General features: G+C 41.7%; 1 pseudogene across 1 annotated transcript; it reads left to right on the plus strand.

Annotated features, from left to right (window-relative positions):
* The first annotated feature begins 752 nt into the window (after window positions 1-752).
* LOC307213426 (vesicular inhibitory amino acid transporter pseudogene) lies at window positions 753-6,033 on the plus strand (annotated as a pseudogene). The gene is made up of 2 exons: window positions 753-758; window positions 4,921-6,033. The product of its transcript is annotated as a vesicular inhibitory amino acid transporter pseudogene (transcript).
* The last annotated feature ends 19,770 nt before the right edge of the window (window positions 6,034-25,803 follow it).

Raw genomic sequence — 25,803 nt, forward strand, 5'->3', positions numbered from 1 at the left:
ACCAACACCCTGGTATAGGTAAGCCAGTCAATTTATATAACAATATATAGTAATAATGTATAATATATATAATATATATAATGTTTTTGTTTTTGTTCGATCCATTTAAATAGTTGATGGGACTATTTTAAAGCATGGGACTTCATCTCTGGGAGAGGGTGGTCTACAGAGTAACATAACATGGGCAGGAATGTGGCAAGGGGGCAGTTGTCCCCCTTAAATCTGTCATAATCCCCAGAGTCCCATCTTTCCTTTCTTCTCTTCTGTTTTTAAGAGTAGGTTTACAGCATTTGCAGAACCAGGGATGTGAGCACAGGCGCTATTTTTCTCAATTTATTTTTGCGAGAAAGTAGCCTTCTCCCCTCTTTCATGTTTTGTCCATCACTCCCCTCCCCCCCCAAAAAAAAAATCCCCATGTCCATGTAACATACTTGTTCCTTGCATTTGCTCCGCTGTCCCTGGGACATTTATCTAATAAATCCTTATTAGATCCTTATTTCCATAAATAATTTTCACTCCTTTTTTCTTTCTTTCAATTATCTTTCATGCAATGAGAAACATATCTTTCATGCAATGACAAAACTGTGACTGATGTCCATGGTATATTTGCAGACTTTTTAATATATAAATGAGAAATGTCAGTGAGAACTGTTTATCTGAAATTGAATCTTTTTTATGCATAACTTGGTTCAAGAGGTTGCCAGTTTCAGTACTAATGTGAATTAAATTGCCACAAAAATAACACCCTGGGCATGACGGTACATGAAAAGTGTGAGACTTTCATTTGGAGGGTCACCCACCCAGTATTGTACATACTGTAGAGAAATGTTGTAGGTATGAGATAGGTAGATGGAGGGCAGGTAGATAGAACAAATATGTTTGAATTTAGGGTAAACATATTTGCCTCTCTTGAGCAATGCATACAATGTAATATAATGTTATATAACACAGCATAACATAATTTTAGAAAGTTGGTTTCTTTGTCTGTTTTCTGTGCCCTTCAATGCCTCTAAAGATATCACTCTAAAGATATACCAATTTGGCATGGTGGTTTCTGAGATCATTGAGGTTTGGGTCCATATTTGAATATCACTGGACACCATTTCAATTTAAGATATCAGACTGGACCTTTTAAAACTGCATTGATATTAACCATATCTGGCAAGAAATTAATAGGACTGTGGGTCAGATGAAAAGTGAGATGAGCACCACAACCCCATAGTCACTTTTGACTGGACTCGTCAAAGGTGACTATGGGGTTGTGGTGCTCATCTCACTTTTCAGGCCAAGGGAGCTGGCGTTTGCCCACAGACAGCTTTCTTCTTCTTTGGCGATCACTCATAGCCGAGTAAGACTGTCTTCCACAAACACGGTTTTAACAATGAGTCTGTAAGTGATTGTGGAGGCCAATTCTGGATCCACATGTCCTTCCACAGTGGGGACATTGGTTCCTGGGCGGGAGTTGATCACGGTGTGGAATTGCCAAGCATGCCTTCCTCTTAGCATGTTTCTCCCTTGCGTCCTGAATTCGAGTGTCCACAAAGCCCATGACACCTTTGATAAAGGCTGTTCTCCAATTGGAGCACTCACAGGCAAGTGGTTCCCAATTGTTGGTGTTTATATTACATTTTTAAAAATTTGCCTTGAGACAGTAATGCTATGCATTTGGACACCTCTTAACCACGCTTTGCATTATGGCTCCATAGATCAAGGAATTAGTTTTTGTCTTTGTTTGGATATAGCTGGAAGCCATCTTGATTCAAGATGGCAGACTAAACCTTTAAAAACTGTTGTTGTTGTTGTTGTTGTTGTTGTTGTTGTTGTTGTTGTTATATTTTCCAAGCAATGAACAATGCAGTGGACAGAGTTTTCATTAACTGTTTTTAATGTAAGTTGCTTGGGGTTACTTAGTGAGAAAAGTAACTAATACATAAATGTAATAATAATGATGTCTTAAATTAGGACCCTGGAAGCAGAAGTAGAGCATCTATTTTGCATGCAGATGGTGCCAGGTTCAACCCCTTGTGTCACTAGTTATAAGGAACAGTCTTCTTTTCTGGCGATCACTCATAGCCGAGTAAGATTGTCTTCCATAAACATGGTTTTAACAGTGAGTCTGTAAGTGACTGTGGAGACCAATTCTGGATCCACACATGGGGATCCACAGTGGGGACATAGGTTTCTGGGTGGGAGCTGATCACAGTGGGGATTTGCCAAGCATGCCTTCCTCTTAGCACATTTCTCCCTTTCATCCTGAGTTCAAGCTTCTTCAAAGTCCGTAACACCTTTGGTAAAGGCTGTCCTCCAATTGGAGCGCTCGCAGGCCAGTGTTTCCCAGTTGTTGGTGCTTATACTACATTTTTAAAGATTTGCCTTGAGACAGTCTTTAAACCTCTTTTCTTGACCACCAGCATTATGCTTTCAATTTTTAAATTTGGAATAGAGCAGCTGCTTTGGAAGACGATAATTGGCATCAGCACAACATGACTAGTCAAACAAAGTTGATGTTAAAGAATCATTGCTTCAACACTGGTGATCTTCGCTTCTTCCAGTACACTGGCAGTAGGTGACACAAAAGATCTCTGCTTAAGACCCTGAAGAGATGTTGCCCGTCATTGTAGACAATACTGGGTACAATGGACAAATAGTCTTGACTTGTGCAGCTTTCTATAGTCTAAAGTATCACTGGCAGAGTCAAAGGCTACAATAAACCAGCTACAGAATTGGTGCCAAGCCAAAACAGATACCCATCTTCCACACAACGTGTTTTTTTTTTTAAAAAAAAAAAAACCACGTTGATGGTCTTCTTATCTTTTGTTGTTGTTTAGTCGTCTTAGTCGTGTTTGACTCTCCGTGACCCCATGAACCGGAGCATGCCTTGGAAACTCACTTTCTTCTCAAAGCTTCTCCTTTTTTAGGTTCATGGAGTTTTCTTAGCAAAATGCTGGAGTGGTTTCTTCTCCAGGTGGATCACATTTAGTCTAAAATCTAGGCTATGACCTGTCCGTCTTGGGTGGCCCTGCACGGCATAGCTCATAGCTTCTTGGAGTTATTCAAGCCCCTTCGCCACAACAAAGCAGTGATCCATGAAGGGGCTTCTTTTCTAGCATGCATTTAAAATACACATATATATCTGCCGCTTAAATATTGCTGCTGTTTCTAACAAGGTGGCTGTATTCACAATTAAAGGAAAATTCAGAACACAAGTATCTTGGCTCAGAAGAGTATAAAGAATGTGGATAAAGGATAAAGTGTGAGACTGGTTACATTACGCTCAGATTAAAGAAGTTTTTAAAAATGACAAAAAGGTAGGGTTCCAGGTGGAGAAATCGAAGTTGGAAACAGAATTGTTAGAACCAAAAACTAAGGTATTATCAAGAATGTATAACTTGCTGTTGAAATGGAATACACAAGACGAAATGGTTAAATTGGTTATGATAAAGTGGGCTCAGGATATTGGGCATAATATCATGTTTGAGGACTGGGAAAGGTTGTGGACCACTGGGCTGAACTTCACTGCATGTAATGCTTTGAAGGAAAATGTAATGAAAATGATATATAGATGGTACATGACCCCAGTTAAACTTGCCAAAATATACCATTTGTCTGATAATAAATGTTGGAAATGTAAAGAACATGAAGGAACATTCTTTCACCTCTGGTGGACTTGCCCTAGAGTGAAGGCCTTCTGGGAAATGATATATAATGAGTTGAAAAAGGTATTTAAGTATACCTTCACTAAGAAACCAGAGGCCTTCCTTCTGGGCATTGTCGGCCAGAAGGTGTTAAAGAAGGACTGAACATTTTTTATGTATGCAACAACGGCAGCAAGGATACTTATCGCTAAGAGCTGGAAAACTCAAGATCTATCCACACTGGAAGAGTGGCAGATGCAGCTGATGGACTATATGCAACTGGCCGAGATAACTGGTAGAATTCGAGACCTGGGAGAAGAGAGGGTTGAAGAAGACTGGAAGAAATTCAAGATTTATTTACAAAAGTATTGTAATTTGGTCGAATGCTAAGAAGGATGCTAGATCATAAATAACTGCCTACCATTGAATTAGATTTGAATTTGACGATAAGTGAGATTGAGGAAAATATAAAACTTTTGGAGAATTATTAGATTAAATTAATTGAACGAGATTTAAGAATGTAAATAAGATGATAAATTGCTGGAAAAAGTTTACAATGATGTAAGTGGGAGTGGGAGACGTGAGGGAGTCCAAAGAAGTTTTGAAAAATGTGTTATGATACATGTTATATTGTTTATCATTTTTGCATTTTGTATTTAAAAAATCTCAATAAATATTTATTAAAAAATAATAATAATAAAAAAATGTGTATCTGCCTTATGGATGAAGGTGAAGAGGTCTTCCTTTCATGAATCTGTGTGAATCCATAAAAAAGTAATATTGCAAGGTCAGTAATATGAGAGGGATGCTATTTCTAGGCCCCCCTGCTTATTTATCCAGCAGTACCACCTCCCTGCTTGCACAAAATGCGTGGGGACAGCGAAAGCTCTTTGATTTTATCATTATTGAACTGCTATTGAACATTAATATGCACATTGATTAAATAACTGCTTCGCAGCCTTTTAAATTATGCCTGCAATCACATCAGCACTTGATATTTAATAGGAGCTTGTCTCTACAATTTGCTTGTCTTCAATTTTCTGGCTTATCTGGATTTCTGTGCTTCTGCCAGCAGTTATTTTCCATGCTAACTTCATTCATCATGAATATACACATTTCTGGCAGCTATTATTTACCGAGACAGGTTAATGTAACAGCAATCCTTCCATGCAATTAGCAAAAGGTAGCCACTGACAGCTGCAGGTTTGAATGGGTTGTTTCTAGTAAACATTTTGCTTCAGGTGTTTTTTCTTTTGTCCTCTCTCTCTCTCTCTCTTGTCTCTAGGGGATTTTTGTTCTAGGTATGCCATATGCTGTACACCACAGTGGATTCAGTGGGCTGCTTCTCATTATCCTGGCTGCAGTTTTCTGCTGCTACACTGGCAAAATCCTAATAGCTTGCCTGTATGAGGAAAATGAAGATGGGCAGCTGGTAAAAGTGAGAGGCACATATGAAGACATTGCTAATGCTTGCTGCAAAGAGCCGTTTCCGAAACTTGGTGACAGAGTTGTCACTGTGACCCAGGTGATGGAACTGAACATGATATGCATTTTGTATCTGGTTGTTAGTGGCAACTTGCTGTCACACAGCTTTCCAGATCTCCCAGTGACCGAGAAAACATAGTTGGTAATTGCCTGCATAGGCCTGCTTCCTTGTGTGTTCATCAAAACACTCAAAGTCCTGTCCAAGCTCAGCCTCTTTGGCTCCCTAGCCCATTTTGTAGTGATCACATACTGCCTGACCTAAATGCATCTGTGGTCCTGGGCAAGATTCAGCCTCTCAGTGGAATTTGAGAGTTTCCTGGTCTCAGTAGGAGCGATCATTTTCAGTTCCACATCCCACATATTTCTTCCTACTCTGGAAGGGAATATGCAAAATCCTGGAGACTGTAGATCGATGCTGAATTGGACTCATTTCTTGGCCTGTGTCTTCAAGACAATCTTTGCACTGACTGCATTCCTGACTTGGGGTGAAGAAACATTATTGACAACCTTCCATCATCATTGCAAACCTTAGTGAACTTGTGCCTCTTAGTCAAGGCACTTCTGTCTTACCCAATGTCATTATTTTCAATGGCAGAGATTTTGCATGCTTACGTAACTTGGAGCCACACCTCTCTATCACTTCCTGCAATTTTAAAAAAGTTCTCTCCTCTTGTTAACTCAGCTGATGGCAATATTCATACCACATTTTGTTCTTCTGATGGGTTTAGCAGGTAGTGTAACGGGCAGTGCAATGACCTTCCTCCTTCCATCTCTTTTTTACTTGAAGCTGAAATGTGGAAAATTAATATTGCTGGAGAAATGTGCAGGCATTTCTGTCTTTACCTTGGGCATCTTCTGCAGCCTAGGTGGTCTTGTGTGCTCTGTAAAAGGTCTACTGAAAGCATTTGAATAAAAGTAACAAGATTACACCAAAGGCCCTTAATGTTTGCCTGTTGTACAAAAGTAAAGTTTAGAGAAATAAAGAAAACATAAGCAATTGCATCAAAGTCTGTATTGAAGTTGGATCCAATCATGGTTTAGTCCCGCTGGAATCACTGGGACATGATAGGAATGACCTACAGGCTCCATTGATTTCAGGGGGACTAAAGCTTAACAAGCATCCACTATATCCAGCCAAGCTATCCATGCATTTATGTCAACAATTTTTTTTAGTTTATGTTGAATACATTTCAGATGGAAAGTGATTTAATTCCCAAATGGAATACCAAGATATCATATAACAGTAGCGGAAGACTTTGAGGCAAGGCAAATCCAAAAATATGAGACAGGATATATAGTTCATATCTGGAACTTTGTTTTGTTTTGTTTTGTTTTTAATTTCTAGCCTACTGTGCAGAGAGAACACAGCAGAATAACACAGGAGAGGGAAACAGAATTACTGGCCTATCACTTTGCCCCCACAATGGTGCACTTTTCCATTGCCCCTAAAGACAGATGGGTGCCAATGACAAACAACAAGTTTAGGATATAATGCCAGGTGCTTATGTATTTTCTTCCTCAACTGAAATCCTTTTCACATCATTGAGAATCAGAGAATATTCCGTCCACTCCCCAGGACCTTACATTTTGCTCTGGATATATTTCATAGCAGAACAAAATCTCTGCCTTCAGTGAGGCTGCTGCCGACTGAAAGTAAAAGTTAAGCCTGTCACTCTGGCCCAGTACTCCAGTGAACCTGACAAAATGTTGCCATTCTAACAATCTAATGATACAGATTATTCAGAGTATTCACTGAATGAAATAAAAATCCCTCTGAACCATGGTTATTGTGTAAGGTAACTTCTCCATTGTTTTCTGTTTACTATTAATAATCACTTTACCCCCCCCCCCCAAAAAAAAAAAAACCGGACATCGCACCATCCTAAGTAGATATTTTTGAAAATCATATTTGGTACGAAATCATCTTTTGTCAAATATATCAACAAATTCATTCTGTGATGAGAAATGGCATTAATGACTATGTGTCTGCATTGACTTCTCCCCATTCCGCTGCATGTTTTTCTTTCTTTTCAGGTATTATAATGCAAATATTCTGAGGTTTGTGCTGTGCTTGAAAATCAACTCATTCTGCACCTGTTTGTCTCATTCACCCCATTCAGGGATGAAGGTCCTTTCTCCTGTTGAGAGCCCATTCCCTTGGGTACCAGGAGGATGCTTTCTAGAGGCCAGAGTCAGTGAGAGCATCCATGTGAGATTACACCAACAGCTGTAGGCTATCCTGAGACCACAGGTTTCTCACTTCTGATCTTGATTGTGGTGTGCAATGAAAGAGAGAGCTGTATTATGCCATTAGGAGGATATGACATCAGTGGATCACATAGTATGCCTGGTTCATGCTAGTGCACCAAGCCATATGCTATTGGCCAGGCTTCCTCAACCTTGGCCCTACAACTCCCATGATCCCTAGCTAGCAGGACCAGTGGTCAGGGATGATGGGAATTGTAGTCTCAAAACATCTAGAGGGCCGAGGTTGAGGAAGCCTGCTATAGGCCATTAAACAATTTGTCTAGCATAAAACCACTTTCTGGCCTCCAAGTGTAGCAACTGGATAGTAAGTGAATACAGCAAAGCCTACCTGCTGATACACAGAGCAAAGGTGGAGGGTGAAGAGGCTAAGCTGTGAATGGTGAACATCTATTTATTCTGTAATATCTGTGATCTGTGCTTTTCAATACAGTTGAGATGCCTTTAGTTTAATGAGGCTTTTACAAAATAAAAAATGGTCCTCCTCAAGCCTTTCCATCACCACCTTAAAGAACACCCCCAGGATTCCAAGCATGAGGCTATACCAAGAAAAATGAGAAAAATAATTATTTACTGTTCTTTCCCCCTCGTTGTTTACATTTGTAAGACTCCCGTTTCCGAAATGCAATTATCCTATGGTTTAGGAGAAGCTGCACTGGCATCATCAGGAAGTTAATATGCAATTCATTTTCTTTGTTATGCAGAGTATTTCTTGACTTCTTTTTGTGTTTTATCTGAGCAAAGTGGAAGCTGAAATAAAATAAAATCTACTTCAATAAGCAGACATATAATTAACATCCTGCACAACAGACTTTAGTTTTAAAAGATATTAGCTTATTAAAAGAATAGGCATCACAATGTATTCTGCATTAGTGATAATCCGTTATGATAGGAAACAATCCAGATAGAGTACTTTAATGAATACTTAGCATCTTATTATGTCAAATCTATCTTAGGTTAGGTAATTAGAATAATTATTTGAAAGACAAAAAGTTAAATTATCATTACTAACACTTTCACTCAAGCTAGCACCAAGTCATAATAAAAATGTGCAAACTGAGGTTGGCTCATAGACTTGAATGCCAAATGATGATTTTCAAAATGCAGCATTTTCCTTTGTATTTCTGAACAATGATTCTGGTCTGAATGAGCAACAATGACTTCTGAAGACTAACACATTGAATTGTTACAATTGCGCAATTAAAGATGACACAGTACACTTAACATGCCTGGTTATCCTTCTTTCTATAACAATGTTTACACTGATGAAGTCATGTGGCTTATGTGCACATGTATGGTGTCTACTCTAGAGAATGCTGAATGCTCTTAACACCCATTTATCTCCATGCTATGAAATGCATTAACAGCAGCAGATTGTGATATACCATGTAGTGGGGGACTGAACCATGTGGAAAACACATGAACAACTGTTTACTGCATGGCTAAACCAAGCAGCAGAGGACATCAAGCTGCTTTCAAATGGTGTAAGTGCTTTGATGCCAACAACCTACCAATTTCATGCACTTAACATTCTCAAAATCACAACCCTTACATCTATATCACTTGATTTGTACCAAGAGGCCATTACTATGCTCAAATTTAAGAGGATCAGGTGCAATTCTAAAGAGCGAAGCAAGAGCCTACCAACTGGAAATCACAGACTCATATAATGTGTGAATAGTGATAAACTCCATGCATTAAATCCCCCACCCCAGATAAATTATGCAGATTATAATATATACCCAAGGGTAGAAATCTCATCAATGTCTTCTATGTAGTCTGGGAACACTAATACATACAGGGAACACTTTCATCCATAATAATTTGTCCATTCATTCTAATCCAGCAAGAAGATTTCTCCATGTTTGCAAATATGTGCTTTTTATGAGAGTGACTACTCCCACTTAGGCAAATGATACTTATACAAGCATGTACTGGATCTAAGATTCTAAGGTGGTGTACAATAGTAATATGAAACAAAATACCAATGCAGTAGGCAGAACAATAGCTACAACTGAGTATCAACAGGAGAAAATACCTGGGCAAATAAATGTATCATCAAACGTTCTCCCAGTCTTAGCATTTCTAGAATAAGATGAAAGAAAAGATGTGAGGAACTGCAATGGTAAAGGAGGCAAAACCACTAGGAAAATCAGATTGCTTCTTTTCTTTACTTTTACTTTAATCTAAAACTCCTGCTTATGTGTGCATGATCTGCCATCTTGCATTTGTGTGCCAAGCCCTCCGCTTCTCCTCCCTTTAGGTCTGGCCAGATTTAAACTCTCTCTAAACCCTCTGCACACTCAGTTGGAGCAAAATGAAAGAATAGGTTGCCTTTGCATGTAGAGTGATTGTTCTTGTAATGTGGTTGAGGGATTTAGAAAGAAAAAGAAAGAATAGCAGTGAACAAAACACTAAAAACAGTCTCTAACTTGATGAGTTATGAGAGCTTATGCAGATTCAAATAGGGAAATCCCCGCTCAACCCTGAAGCTTCCTGGGTGGCCTTGGGCAGTTGCTAGATTTTTGTTTAACCTACCTTAAAGGGCAGTGGTGAGGATAAAGTGGGATAACTCCCATGTACAGCACCTGACCTGTTTGGATGAAGGTTGGACCGTTGGGATACAAAGATGACGGTAACAAAGCTTATATTTCTAGCCCTTGGTGTAAAGCGTTCACCAACATATCACATCTTTAGAATATAATGATAGATCAAGCCAAAAGCCCATCTAATCCAGCATCTTCTTCTCACAGTTGTCAACCAGATGCCTATGGTAAGCCTCAAAGCAGGACCTGAGGGCTACAGTACTCTTCCTACTTCAGATTCCAAGCAACCAATGCTCAGAGACTACTATCTCCAGCAGTGGAGGCTGAACATGGCCATTGTGATTTGTAGCCATTGATAGTTCCTCCACCTGCACCCACAACATTGGTTTGTGGGGTGGGGTCAGGAGAACCCCCAGCACAGCACAAAAGGAGGTTGTTCTGTCTGGCAAGCTGAAAAGCTTGCACTGGTGGAACAATTGACACAGTGCTGTGTTGAATTTCTCCCCAATAATAAAATGTATACAATAAAACAAGAGCAACAATAAAATATAAAACACCAGATGGCAGAACAACATAAAAACCAATCACTGGAGACAAAACTAGAAGTAAGTGAAAGGGCTTTGCTTGGTACAGGAATAACATAAAAGAAGACACCAGGTAAGCCACTCAGGGGAGAATATTTGACAACTGAGGTGCCACCATGAAGGCCCTTTCTTGTACACAGATGGTACAGCTTCTACTACATAAGGACTGGCACTCAGAATACTGGTACCTGGTTGTTGTTTTTTAGCTGCAATGGGTGCTAGCACAAAATGGTGGCCACGGGCAGCAACAAACAAACAAAAAGGTGCCAGACTCCATGCCAGAGAGTACTATCACAGAAAGTCCTGCTTCTATAATGTTAAAGAGTTTGCAGGAGAGCAGGCTGTATGCCGAGACCTTTATAATCCCTGGATCCAGCAAGGATTCAAATTCCTGGAGTAGCCAGGCTAATTTCCTGTCAAGGTGATAGCCTAGGTGAAACTACAGTGGTACCTTGGTTCTCGAACGGCTTAGTTGTCAAACAAATCGACTCCCAAACGCTGCAAACCCAAAAGTAAGTATCCTGGTTTGTGAATGTTTTTTGGAACCTGAACATCTGACGTGGCTTCTGCTTGAGTGTAGGAAGCTCCTGCAGCCAATCGAAAGCTGCACCTTGGTTTTTGAACAGTTTCGGGAGTTGAATGGACTCTTGGAATGGATTAAGTTCAAGAACCAAGGTACTACTGTATCTGACTTTTAGAAGACTTCCATAGACAGCCCTGTGTCAGTAAATTTTTAATGTCTGATGTGTTTCCGGGTGAAACCATGACTGTTTGAAGTGGTATGATACTGCTTGAAAGTATAGTGCAGACGGGGACTTACTTCCAAGTAAACATGCATAGGATTGCATGATTAAATTCTTCTGCTCTGTATTTTGGCCAGATTCACCCCCCCCCCAAAGAACACTGGTCGGGTTCATTTAGAACTGACCAGATGGCAGCCATAGAGAATGCAAAAATAAGGCAAAACCAGCAGTGACAGCTGAAGTGTGTATGAATCTGGTAAGAGGAATTTAAAAATGTAGGAACAGCAAAAAGACAGCAAGGGTTCTGTATAGTTGCTGGCACTGCATAACCTTTCAAAAAGCAAATGATTCCTGCTGTGGGTAAATAATGGAGCATGAAGAAGCCAGGTGGAGCTATGGGAAAAGAAACAACATCAACAGAAGTCTGCCAGGGACTGTGGAACATTCAAGCCCCAGTTGGGAAATTCACAGACAACAACCGGGGAGACCACAGACTGCTGCAATAGGTAAAGGTAAAGGTACCCCGGCCCGTACGGGCCAGTCTTGACAGACTCTGGGGTTGTGCGCCCATCTCACTTAAGAGGCCAGGGGCCAGCGCTGTCCGGAGACACTTCCGGGTCACGTGGCCAGCGTGACATCGCTGCTCTGGCCAGAGCCAGAGCCAGAGCCAGAGCCGCACACGGAAACGCCGTTTACCTTCCCGCTGGTAAGCGGTCCCTATTTATCTACTTGCACCCGGAGGTGCTTTCGAACTGCTAGGTTGGCAGGCGATGGGACCGAGCAGCGGGAGCGCACCCCGCCGCAGGGATTTGAACCGCCGACCTTTCGATCGGCAAGCCCTAGGCGCTGAGGCTTTAACCCACAGCGCCACCTGCGTCTCCTGACTGCTGCAATACATGCCATTAAAAGTGTGTTGGAATTCTAGAGTAACTCAGGCCAGTCAGAAACTGCTCAGGAGATGAATGGCTAATTCTGATGAAAAACAAACAACAGAAATAACTGTGAATCAAAAAGACTGCAGCAGACAGTACCAATTGGCTTCCTTTAACAATTAAGCAGGGGACACGGGTGGTGCTGTGGTGTGAACCACTGAGCCTAGGGCTTGCCGATCGGAAGGGCTTGCCGATCACAACCCCAGAGTCATTTGCGACTGGACTTAACTGACAAGGGTCCTTTACCCTTAAAAAACAACAACAAACAATTAAGCACTTCCCAAAGTAGTCACACTTTCTATTAAAGGACAAGATCTACCATTCATTGTAAGTCACTATAAATTTAATCCCATTTCTGTCTGGATTAATCATGATACCAAGTGCACAACAGTATAGGATTTCCACTCCAGTGTGACACTTGGGAGTCAGGACATCATGTCTCTTCTGCCTTTGCTATATACTCTACTTCTGACAGAAGCAGAGTCTGTCTTTCCAGACATATCTCTGCAGTTTTTCTCATTGAAACGGTTCTCCTCACTGGCTTTGCAAAACATTTTATGTTCCTGTATCTCCCTTCTGATCCCTAAATCAGTGGCATGGGAGAGCAAGGAAGGGCCCGGCCACTTGCTGCACTGCAGGAACAATTACAGTATGTTATCTCCTGGGGACGCAGGTGGCGCTGTGGGTTAAAGCCTCAGCGCCTAGGGCTTGCCGATTGAAAGGTCAGTGGTTCGAATCCCTGCGGCGGGGTGCGCTCCCGCTGCTCGGTCCCAGCGCCTGCCAACCTAGCAGTTCGAAAGCACCCCTGGGTGCAAGTAGATAAATAGGGACCGCTTACCAGCGGGAAGGTAAACGGCGTTTCCGTGTGTGGCTCTGGCTCTGGCTCTGGCTCTGGCCAGAGCAGCGATGTCACGCTGGCCACGTGACCCGGAAGTGTCTCCGGACAGCGCTGGCCCCTGGCCTCTTAAGTGAGATGGGCGCACAACCCCAGAGTCTGTCAAGACTGGCCCGTACGGGCAGGGGTACCTTTACCTTTACCTTTACCTATCTCCTGGGGCACTACAGTATTTGCCAGTCCTCTATATGTAAACTTTTCTCGGACAAAGCCCCACCAAATGAGTTAAGCAGAGCAAGAGATAGGATACATTAGCATGCATCACTAAGGGTTTAACAGCCACTTTTGAAAATTCCCAAAGTCCCTTTACTAAGACCAATGTGACAAAATAGCAAGGAGCTTTTGGGGTCTATCAGAACCCTTCGTCAGTCTAGACGTTAATCAAAGTGTGTGTGGGAGGGCATAAGAAGAAAATGGCTTGGTATTGAAGCTATGGTGCTGGATGCAACTAATGGGTCTGACTAGTTGAAACATGGGCAAGGATGCTCACTAGTGCAACTGGGCTTTCTCCCCTTCCTGCCAAATTGACTCAGCCGCTCAGGGAGGCAGGAGAACTCCCAGAACAGTGCACAAGGGGAGGAGGGGGTAGAGCACTCCATCAAGCAAGCAGAAATGTTTATGCTCCTTAGCAGCACATATAATTCATATGAGAATGTCTTCATTAGCTTAAGAAAAAATATTTTTGTTGTTTAATTATAGGCACATCCCATTCACCACTTGAGTCAAAAAGGGCATGTGCTGTCATGGAAATTCTATTCAATATTGATCCAGAGTTGATTCCAATGTATAGTTAGCAGGATTCCCAAAAAATAGACCAGAGGCAATTGTATTTCATCCAGCAGAGCTTTACTGTTACTGAAAGCAAATGAGCATAATGGTCACAAATCCAATACATTCAGGATTGGCACTGTCCATAAGAAATCCACCTGCAGAAGACTTAATTTAAACTCACAATAAGTTATAATAAGTATAAACCTTAACACTATGTAAGTATACAGAACACCACACCAGAAGGAAAAGAGATAGAAAGAGAAAGTGTGAAACTTTGGCTCCTTCTGGCCTATTACTATAGTCCGCATGACCTTGACAGAAGAGATAACAGAACCAGTTTAAACCAGCTGTACTCAGCTTCTCTGAAGGAATAACCCAAACACCATGAACCTTCTGCTTGTTTCTTGAATTAATTAGAATAGGAAAGATCTCAACACATCAGATCAATACTTTCTGCACCAAGAAATGCAAACTGACACATATCCCCTTGCATTCGCTGAAAATTGCCTTACAGCAGCACCTACAGAACACTGGCAGTGGTGCTGCCTTCTGGCAAGATCTCACCAGAGACCAGCACTGCTGCCAATACCGCTTCTCTTGAGGCAGCAGGGCAGGCACTGCCACTTGAGGTGGTTGCCTCACCTTGCCTCATGGGCGGGCCAGCCCTGATAGGCTGTTTACAATACTATACCATTAAATCACAGTTGAAGCAAATCCCCCCCCCCCCAATAATTTTGGCCACTTTGGTTTGTTAAGGGTTGTTGGGAATTGTAACTCTGTGAGGCAAAAACTACAGCACCCAGAATTCTTTGAGGGAAAGAATGTGATTTAAAGAGCTTCAATGGTGATTGAAAGTTATAGTGTGTTCACAGCCTTAGTGCCTGTGGATCAGAATTTGCCACTAGCCCACTGCTCTCAATAGTCATGAAACAAGCAACCACATCTCACAGTGCACCACACCTGAGGGCCATAAAGTAGAATTTATTACCACACCAATATCTATTTGATGTTGTACCACCAAGCCTTTGCAAAATCTTAAGGAGCCCCGTCAGTCCAAAGCTTGTTCATCTTTTCACAACAACAGCAGAGCTTTCCTCCATTTCTGTGTTAAAAAAAAGGACTTTGCTAGATATACACACAATAAATATAACACTCATTAAGGACCAGCAGGTTACAAGAGTACAGTAATGTGCTAGATAAAAATAATAGCTCAATATGGGATAATGGTCTAAAAACGTAAACTGAAGTTAATAGGTTTATTTTTTTTTAATGAAAATAGCTGAGAAAATATTTCCAGATACATTTTTATTTCATCCTCTAAGTTGGCCAAACAGGCTTTCAAATGATAATGTACAACCCCTATAAAAATCAGATCATTGTTTTACATTTTGAGATCAATATTGCGATATAGCACAATCCTGATTCACCACAGCTATGTGTGCCTTGTCAAAATGTATTTTTATGCAAAACTGGAATTAAATGTGAACATTCTGTTATATGTCACACCAAGGTATACTTTTGGGCATGAGTAAAGGATAACTAACGCTGGCTTATGTATTTCAAATATCCCTTTCCACATAAAGCTGTGTTAAAATCAGCTGTGACTACTCTGAGGAATACAGTGGTACCTCAGGTTAAGAACTTAATTCGTTCTGGAAGTCTGTTCTTAACCAGAAACTGTTCTTAACCTGAAGCACCACTTTAGCTAATGGGGCCTCCTGCTCCCACTGCCGCTGCACAATTTCTGTTCTCATCCTGAAGCAAAGTTCTTAACATGAGGTAATATTTCTGGGTTAGCGGAGTCTGTAACCTGAAGCATATGTAACCTGAAGCGTATGTAACCCGAGGTACCACTGTAGATGGGTTATAAAAGAAACTAGACCTCCTTACTGCAGTAGCGAGGCAAGAGTGAAGTTGGGCAAGCTAAAGTGTAGCAGCAGCTCTGACCATGGTCAGCACCAACTATCAGTGCTGTTGGGCATCTCCTAAGGTTCAAGCCACAGTAGGGGTTCGATCTTGAAGTCTCCTCATTCTGCTGTGCCGGTCCTTGCTGCTTCTGATCATTCACCTGCCTTCTCTAAAGACTTGTTCACATTATACTGAACACAGGAACAAGACTGAACCTTTATAACTGTGTGTGTGAAACACTGTACACTTGTTGATTTGCACAGATCAACTACTGTGCACACAGGTACAACTGTACACTTAGATCATAGAATCATAGAATTGGAAGGGACCATGAGGATTATCTAGGTCAACCTGCTGTAATGCAGGAATCTTTTTGCCCAAAATGGGGCCGATGACCCTGAGATTCAGAGTCTCATGCTCTACCGACTGAGCTATCCCTTGAATGTTACATGGAAATAACTGTATGAGTGTAAAGCTCTGCTACTGTATACACGAATTGTGCATTCATTTTACATGATGCACGAACACTCCTTGTGTGAAACATTGCACCCATGTTGATTTGCAAAGATGAGCTGATGTGCACACAGGTACAATTGTATATTTGTTGACCATTACATGGGAATAACTGTATGAGCATACATCTCAGCTATTGTGCAAAAAAGGTACCCAGATGGTGCACTTATGTTACAGAATGTGTGAATACTCCTTGAATGAACAAGCAATGAGAGGAAACATAATCCCTGCAGGTCTTACCCTCTTTATTTCTTTTTGGTGGGGGGAAGCATGCAGATTGAGTCCACAGGTAGAGGCAAGGAAATGGGCAGTGGCAACAGCAACAAGAGCTACACCCAGAAAAGTGGCATGCTGAGAGCATCTTGCCAAAGCCCGCCCCCCCCCCCTAAAAAAAGAACAAAACTGAAATTGGCACTTGCTATGAATATGCCAAGAGAACAAAATGGGAGTAATGCATGGGAGAAAAGACATACATGGAGAAGAAGCAGGGATACAAATAGACCAGGGCAGATTTGGGGGAAGTGATACCTTCAGGGCAGGACTTAGGGGCAGGTATTTGGGGCCTCATTCAGAAGGATGCACAGGAGAGCCTCCAAACACAGCAGGGATGGATCACCACCTTGTGCAGTAAATAATGCAACATTGTATTATGTATTTACAGTGGTACCTCGGGTTAAGAACTTAATTCGTACTGGAGGTCCGTTCTTAACCTGGAACTGTTCTTAACCTGAGGTACCACTTTAGCTAATGGGGCCTCCCACTGAGGCCGCCACGTGATTTCTGTTCTCATCCTGAAGCAAAGTTCTTAACCCAAGGTACTATTTCTGGGTTAGCAGAGTCTGTAACCTGAAGCATCTGTAACCTGAAGCATCTGTAACCCCAGATACCACTGTATTATATTTATATATACACGTTCTCCTGGAAGGAGCTCGTGGGTGTAACTGCGCTCACGGAAAACCCCTGATGGAGAAAGGTGAGGAGGCTGTTTTCATTGGGTGGTATTCAGCACTAGTCCTACTCAGAGTAGAACCATTGAAATGAATGGACCTAAGTTAGTTGTGTCCATTTACTTCAATAGGTCTGCTCTGAGTAGACTAGCATTAACCACCCCTGACACCTCCCAAAAATCTGTCCTTGGACATTTGGGGAGAGAAACCTTCAGAACAGTGTGGGAGGTTTTGTCAGAGCTGCAGGGGAATGAGTAGATTAAAACAGCCCCCTCCTCTTTCCTCCACGCAGAACCTCAGTTGGGATGCTTACCTTTAAAGCTGTGGTAGCCAAGGTGCTCCCCTCCATGTGCTGTTGGACAACGGCTCCCATCATCTCTGACCGTTGCCTGTGATGGCTGATGGGGAATTGGAGTTGAACAACAACTTGAGGGCTGCAAGATAGCAACTCTTGCTTCAAAAGGAAAATAAATTAAGCAGAGGTAAAGGCTGGACCAAGCTCCTCTATCTGCCACTGCATCAAAAATATTGTAAATGTAATGAGACCTCACCGCAGCTTAATATACCAGTAGTTTATTGATGCAGTCCAAACCTATTGCCCTCAAGAGTTCTGGAACAGCACTAGTATTCCACAAAAAAACATTTACAGTTCCAATTAAACTTATAGGGCATTGTGAGATTGCTGTTGTTTTTTTACCCCTTTATGCAGAAAATTGTTTTCCAAAGGCCACCTCAGTCTTTATTTTTCCTTCTTCAACAAAAATGATATATGCATTCCTTTCCAGGGTTACTGATAAGAGACCTTTGGAGGTGGATCAGGAGAGGATATTGAAAGGCATATGCTTGAGCCCCAAACACTTTCATTAAATGTTCACCCTGATTACCATACAATATACTTTCTGAATTGAATGCTGAATTGTACATCCAAAACTCATTTTATACTAAGCAGCTACTTTGAAAGGGGGGGAAAGGCAGTGGAGAAATGGAAACTATAAGACACGTTATCTGTGCTTCAAATAATAGAGTGATGTCTATCTACAAAAATGCTAAATCAAGTTTCAGTTCTTGCTATTGCTGGTCATTAACTATAAAACTTTAAAAACTTGTAACCAACTGCTGGAAATCATTTATCCTGCTCTCCTGCACTACTATTAATACCAGGATAATCTATCTCTGTTAGAAAAAAGTTTAATCTTCCAAAATTCTTTTTGAAAAGGAAATGAAGGGCTTTCTTTAAAAAAAAAAAAGTTCTGATGCTATTTCAAGATTTACAGTCTTATATGGGAAGTAAAATGATAGGAAATTTATTGCATTCTTTAGTCATTTGTATTGTATTTGAGAAGGCAGAGAAAAAATCATGGTTGCATTTTTGTTGTCATCTAGGAAGAGTTGCCAACTTGTTGCTGTACTTCTGCAGCATGGTAAATTTTGTCCAAGGTGAGATTGCAGTCTTGTGCAGTAAGGCTGCTCAAATTCAGAGATCTCAGTTGGGCTGGATGCCATTTCTTTTCGGGCAGACACAGTTGAATCTCCTTCCTTCAAAGCTAATAATAATAATTAATAATAATAATAATAATAATAATAATAATACTTTTATTAGTTATACCTCACCTCACCCATCTAGCTCGGTTGCCCCAGCCACTCTGGGCAGCTTCCAACACATATAAAAACAGAATAAAATGTTAAACATTAAAAAACTTTCTGATTCAGGGCTGCCTCCAGATGTCTTCCAAAACTTGTGTATTTCTTTATCTCCTTGACATCTGATGGGAGGATGTTCCACAGGGAGGGTGCCACTGCTGAGAAGGCCCTTGGCCTGGTTCCCTGTAATGTCGCTTCTCGCAGTGTGGGAGCCGCCAGAAGGCCCTCGGCGCTGGACCTCAGTGTCTGGGCTGAATGATGGGGGTGGAGATGCACCTTCAGGTATATAGGGCCAAAGCCATTGAGGGCTTTAAAGGTCAGCACCAACACTTTTAATTGTGTTCATAAAACATACTGAACAGGTAAGCCATTTATGTGGGGTTGTGGGGGCTGAACCCCACCCCACCCCAATTTCACTGAGGGGGCTGGGGCCCCCTCAATATTCTGCAGCCAGGCAGGCCCTACTGGGCCCTTCCAGAGCTGCAACTCTGTGCTGTCTGAATGGGGCCTTTCAGACAGCACAACAGGCCCCATTACGCATCGTCTCTCTCTCACACACACACTGGGCAGCAGTTGTGTTAGGGAGTGTGGGGGGGTGGTTATTGGTTGTGTTGGGGAGTGTGAGTGGGATTGTTGGGCTATTCTTGTTTTTTGTTTTTATTATGCATTTTGTGTTTTTATATTGTGATTTTATGTTCGGAACCACCCTGAGGCTTGCAGGTATACAAATGTAATAAATGGTATTGAGTCAAAGCACTGCCCATGACAGCAAACGTTAGCTGCAGGCAAACTTTCCTCACAATAACCAGGTTGACCATAGCTCAAGCAGACACATAGTTCATCTTTTAATCTGCTATAGTCCCACAACATCAAAATTCTGGAATACTAGGTTATTATTATTATTATTATTAATGCTCATAACTCCAAAATTTACTGACTGGAAGAACATGAGGGTATGTAAAGAGTGTGACTCCAGCTGTGGACATAACCTGCCATGAATGTGGAACAGACAACCCTGCACTCACTTTCTAATAACAGCAACATGTGACCAAAGGTGCAGGCAATCTGCTCCCATTTCAATCCTAAACACATCAGGCCAAATAGCCACTATGCTACTAGAAATGGTCGGTGTGAGAAGGCCCTGACTCCATCATTTCAGGCACAATGACTTTCCCAGCCCAAGTTGGAGATGTTGGGCCTTGAAACTGGGACCTTCTGCAGCTGCAGCAGGTGCTCCCCCACCTAGTCATAGCCTTATGCCAAACCACAGAAAAGTTTTCATTTAAAAAACAAACCAACAGCAAACAGTAAAACCTAAGAAGTGGAGGAGGTGGGAGAAAGTTTGTTAATTAGCACCATTTACGCAGCATGAGCTCCAGCAGACCAGAAAAGCCCTCAGCACATGGATGTACTGTAGTGTTAGCAGGTTGCTGCCCACATTGGTTAACACTTAGCAAATAGCCATCATCATTTATAATAGCTGCTGAACAAAATGGGGGGAAATAAGGAGAAGCAGAAGGAGTCAAAGAGTATACTCAGCACATATACAGCACACTGCATATACCAATTTCCCATTACAGCTGCCTCAGGGATACTAAGCTAAGCATGGACAGCTGGTCCTCACCATCTGTGACTGGTAACTGTACCCAGCGCCTAGGACAGGCAGCGTAGGTGAGGCAGGGAATAACATAGCTTCTATCAGCATAAAGTAGCTAACACGTCATCAGGACAGAGCAGTAAAAGGTCTGCCTTCCCCAACACGGCTTTTGGAATCAGAAAGCAACTCGATAGCAATTTGCATCCTGATACAGTTGCCTGGTTACCAGCCATGGGATGCTGGCAATGGTTAGTAACGGGAACACGCTGTCCATTAAGAAGCCAGATGGGAATGTATAGCATGGCGTCACTCCTTGTTAACTTGGTAGCCACTTTGGCACAGGATGGGAGGGCTCATCAAGGAAAAAGTTAATGGAATAAACCCTCTCATCCATCAAGCCCTTCATTTCTTCTGCCAACTCTAGACTAGGGCTGAGGTAAGACACTCAGTTTTGGATTTGTTTTCACTGGAGCCACAAACCTTAAGCTTCCATTCTTCTTTTCCACATGATATGCCTTTGGAAAGGTCTGCCTTGTCAAAGGTGCAGAAGAAAATTCTGCTTGACCCTAATTTGGACCCATAAATACCAAAGGCACAACCTTATGTGAATGTCTGGTGCTCAAGTCTTCTGAGGAGATGGAAGACACTTGCTCCAGAGCTCTTGGCTAGAAGGCTTGAGCAGGAGTAGTCCTAGTGACTTGGGTGGAATCTACTCACATATTTAAAAAATGCTGTGAAAATCCTTTTTCTAAAAAAGGTTTTGGAAAAATACATTGAAGTTGGCATAGCTCACTGTCGCCATCTAGGGTCACTTTTGTACATTGCACTTTACAACACATTTAAAACATTTTATTTGCAGCTCAGTGCTTGTAAGGACTATGGAAGGTTTTGAGGTGAACCATAATTACGAAGCTAGCTATGACATTTGCTGATCCCCGTACTCAGCTCTAGGTTATGATTACAAATTCTCAGTTCCTTTAAGAAAACACACACTGCACTTGCACTTGCACAGCAGCCTACATATGCATCAGTTTCCCCCAGCTATAGCCCTCATCTACATTTGGCTGACTTTCTTTGACAACCTGATGAGAGAATCATAAGTATGTAGCTCATACACAGGGCAGCTTGCTTTGTGCAAACCCTTGCCATCTGTTTGATTGGAGAGTGCTCAATTTACATACTTTCCTGGTTCTCTGCAGCATCCTGTGCATGGGATAATCAGGCCCCTAAGGCTAAATTGTCAATCTGAAAACATCATGTTTTCTTACACTGTCTTGGAATTTCCTTGTTACACATTGGGAGTGGTGGGGAAACAGACGCCTTCACCAATCAACATAAACACACTTGATATGAAATTCTGATGAGTGTTTCATCTTTTATTGGATGTTTCAAGGATGCACTCAACAAAGAAAAAATACACATTTCTGGGCATCCTGACTGCATTAGATGGTGATGAATGGGATGGAAGGAGAAGACAGCTTGGGGCCAGATTATCTCCAAAACCACCTTTTCCAAGATTGTTCACCCAAGTCACTTCAAACTATGGGTGGGGCCCTCCTGACTCTATTTCAAAGGAGAACATTTTCTGAAAGTGGTGGGAACTGGATCTGGCCAGTGGACCCATTATGACAGCTGGGTGGAGCTGCCCATCTGTCAGTCACCTGATGCCTCCTCCCTCTTTGCAAAGCTGAGCACTTTGCAAAGCTGGCACAACAGAAACCCTTTTTGCTGGGCAAATTAGCAAGACAGTGCCTTGGAATGAGCTTCTGAATTCCCAACAATCAGCTGGTTGGTGGGTCTTCTGAAGCCCCTTTCAAATCCCCCGCAATGGCAGAAACATTATTATTATCATCTTAGCCAGCATGGTGTAGTGGTTAAGAGTGGTGGACTCGTAATCTGGTGAACCGGGTTCGCGTCTCCGCTCCTCCACATGCAGCTGCTGGGTGACCTTGGGCCAGTCACACTTCTCTGAAGTCTCTCAGCCTCACTCACCTCACAGAGTGTTTGTTGTGGGGGAGGAAGGGAAAAGGAGATTGTTAGCCGCTTTGAGACTCCTTAAGGGGCGTGAAAGGCAGGATATCAAGTCCAAACTCCTCCTCCTATTCTCATACATTCCAAATTATGACATAGTCACATTTATTTAGGTGAATGAATATGGCCCCCAAGAAGTGTGTGCATAGCACCCTACAGACCATAAATCCACCACTGTCTGGCATTTTTGCAGCCTCCCTAGATGCCTTCACATTGTGATCAGAAAAGGCCCCCTAAAATGAGTTATGATGTCTTCCCGTAGTGCAGAAGATTGGTGGTCAGCAAGTCTTACTGAGGACAATGGGGCTGACTCCCTAGTAAGCGTGCTTGGGATTGCACTGCCCACTGCTTTGTCACTAATCTGAAGGCAATCAAGTGAGGTCACTGGAGCCAATAAACAAATATCAACAACTTACTCATTTGGGGCTCCACCTTTCAACTCTGGCATGAGGTGTGATGTTTCTCTCGCTATGGGTGAGATGGCAAGTGGATGCTCCAAAGTGGCTTCCACAGAACAGTCTGAAATATTCATTAAAAATACCAATGAAAGCAAACATTAAAAGCAAGTTGACAAAAAATGCTATCAAAAGATCAATATCAAAACATATCTAGATCAACAGTTTTGAAAATATTATTCTTAATAAAATTTGATTAGAATTGCAGGTCTTGCTGAAACAATTTTTTTTTAGCAGGCACAGTGAAAGCACCTGCCTAATATTAATTGGCAGGGAGGTCGAGAGAGCACTTGGTGCCACACCGATGGATCAATTCCTTGCATGGGTGGAGTGAACATTTTGTATCACTTGTAAAAATGCAGTTCTGCAGATCAAAGCAGCCGAGTGGGCACATATGGGCTAAAGCAATCCTTCAAGGGAACTGTTGCAGTTCATTGTGAATGGTAAGATTTGCTACCATCACTCTACTTGACATAATTTAAACAATCCCTAAAGGCCACTTCTGGAGAGTAAATTGGGGGCACATGATTCTAAGTGTATAATTTGTCAGAGTACCTGCAGTGTATAGAAGGAAAGAAGTGCCTTACCCAGTCCTTACAGGAAGCAAAATGTCTCAGGATACATAGCCTGATGTGCAGTAGTTCGTTGGTAATTCTCCCAAACATTCACATAGCCAAGAGAGAGTCTAGGACAGTGGTAAAGAGACGCTTACAAAAACAGGCAGGACAAAGGAACTCTGCAATCTCATTCTTCCAAACATGCTGCACTAAACTTAACTGAGCCTGGACCTTGCTGATATGCACAATAGTATATGCAGTTCCAATGAATCAGAGAGAAAAGGATTCATCTTCATCGCAGATCAAGCCTCTTGTTATAAAATATGTTGTTATTTGAAGATCCCACAATTCAGATAAAATTATATACTACATGCTTGAAATGACATCTGGAGAAGGATTGTTGGGGGGGGAGCAAAGTGAAAAATATTGTGATGCAAAGCAGGTGGTGTTACAGGCTCCAAAGGCATGGTATGGTATCTCACATCAAAGCGTGCAATGCAAATCTCAGTCTTCTGAAACTGGAAAGGTGTCAATTTAATTTTAAAGCTTCTCTTCTGGATTTGTCCTTAATGCTTCACAATAGCAGGTGGCAGAACTGTCCAGAGTTATTCTATAATAAACTCGACAATACACAAGAGGCAGAAAATTCATTAAGCAGTTGGGGGGAAGTTTGGGGTCCACAGATTTATAGGATTCATTTGGGTGCCATCATGTGATCCCTTCCAATTTAGCAGTTCTTGATTCCTATCAGTACAGTCTGCCTAAGGCAAATTAGTCAAAACTAAGAGTCCTAGTGAAGTGCCCAGTATCTTCTCTCTTTATGATTGCTAGCTAGGTTCAAGCTATGACCAAGTGACATTTTGAGCTAGTGGGTGTGGATTATTCGGCAATCATCATCAACTCAACAACACCACTGCCTGATACTATTAATGCTCATGATGGGAAGCACAGGTTTCATCACAATTCCAAGGTTTCAGACTAGGATTTTCCAAGTTGCAGATGCTGCCTATTAAACCTGAGGCCTTCCTTTTAAACCTGAGGCCTTCCTGAAAAGATAGCACAGAGACTGGCCTTCAGCAGGCCTTGCCTGCATTGCTTAAGGGTTTTTGCCAGTATAAGTTCTATTTAAAAAGTTGTTTTAACAAAAAAGAGAACTAAGGCTCTAAGACATCTAATGAATAAATACCATTCCAGAGTAGATGTCAGGGACCACATTTCACTACACTAGCAAGGGCGTGCAAAAGAGAGTGGGGAACAAAGCTGTATGTCACTGAGTATGTCTGTAAACACAATGGTCGCAGGCTGTGATTAACATTCAGATGCTAATGCACTGTCACCAAGCTGGAACTCATTTGAAGTCTGAACTTTTCCTCAGCTGATGCTTTCAGTTAATGTATATGCTGTAATCTGTACACATAAATGAAAATCAATAAGGAGTTAATGGAAAGAAAATGCCTTGGGGAACTCTGGGTACCACATAGAGGATTCTTACAGGGAAGCAAAACAAATAGTTGAAGTAAATGGATAAAAGGAGTGGATTGTTTTGCAGAAGAAGCTGATCAAGAACTGGCAAAGTCCTTTATATGATGCTTATCTTGGACATACTGCAGACAAGCTTCTGATGGGTTTAATGTGTTTTCACTCTATCAGGGTTATAAAAGAGAGCCTCTATCCAGAGAAAATGTGTGAGAAACATCCAAGCTGGAATGACTCACCTCGTTACAACAAAAGGTCTATAGATCTTACCTTTATCAGAGTTACAGAAAACAAATTTTCAAGGAACTGGGCACCGCACATGATGGATGTAATGAACTACACGATACATTTTCAGTGAAAGGACATTGCAATTTCCTCTCTGGGCTCCATATTGTAAAAGCACTTGATATTAATTTTCAGAAAGCAAAAAGAATGTTTGTCTGAACCATTTCCCACAAAATCTTTCAGACTAATAGTTTCTGCAAGTGTTGTTAGATTGTACAAAAACTAAAGTGCAGCAAGAAACTTACTTAGCTACCTTTCCCACTGCACCATAATTTACTAAAGTGTTTCCTTCTGGTTTCTGTGAATGCATGTAGGACAGCAGATCAAATCCAACTGATGTTGACGATATAAAATTATACATTAAATAATAAGAGGGTGTTGTTGTTTTTTACAACAAGTTTTTATTCTACTTGATAGGATGCCTGATGGCCTAACTGCATGTTATGTGCATATGTATGTAATAAAAAAAGGCAGATGATTGATTTTTCTAAGTAAAAGCAGTTTTAGGATGGATGGACAATTTGGAATGAAGGACAA

Source organism: Podarcis cretensis, assembly GCF_951804945.1.
Source record: "Podarcis cretensis genome assembly, chromosome: 3".
In the NCBI taxonomy this organism is placed as follows: domain Eukaryota; kingdom Metazoa; phylum Chordata; class Lepidosauria; order Squamata; family Lacertidae; genus Podarcis; species Podarcis cretensis.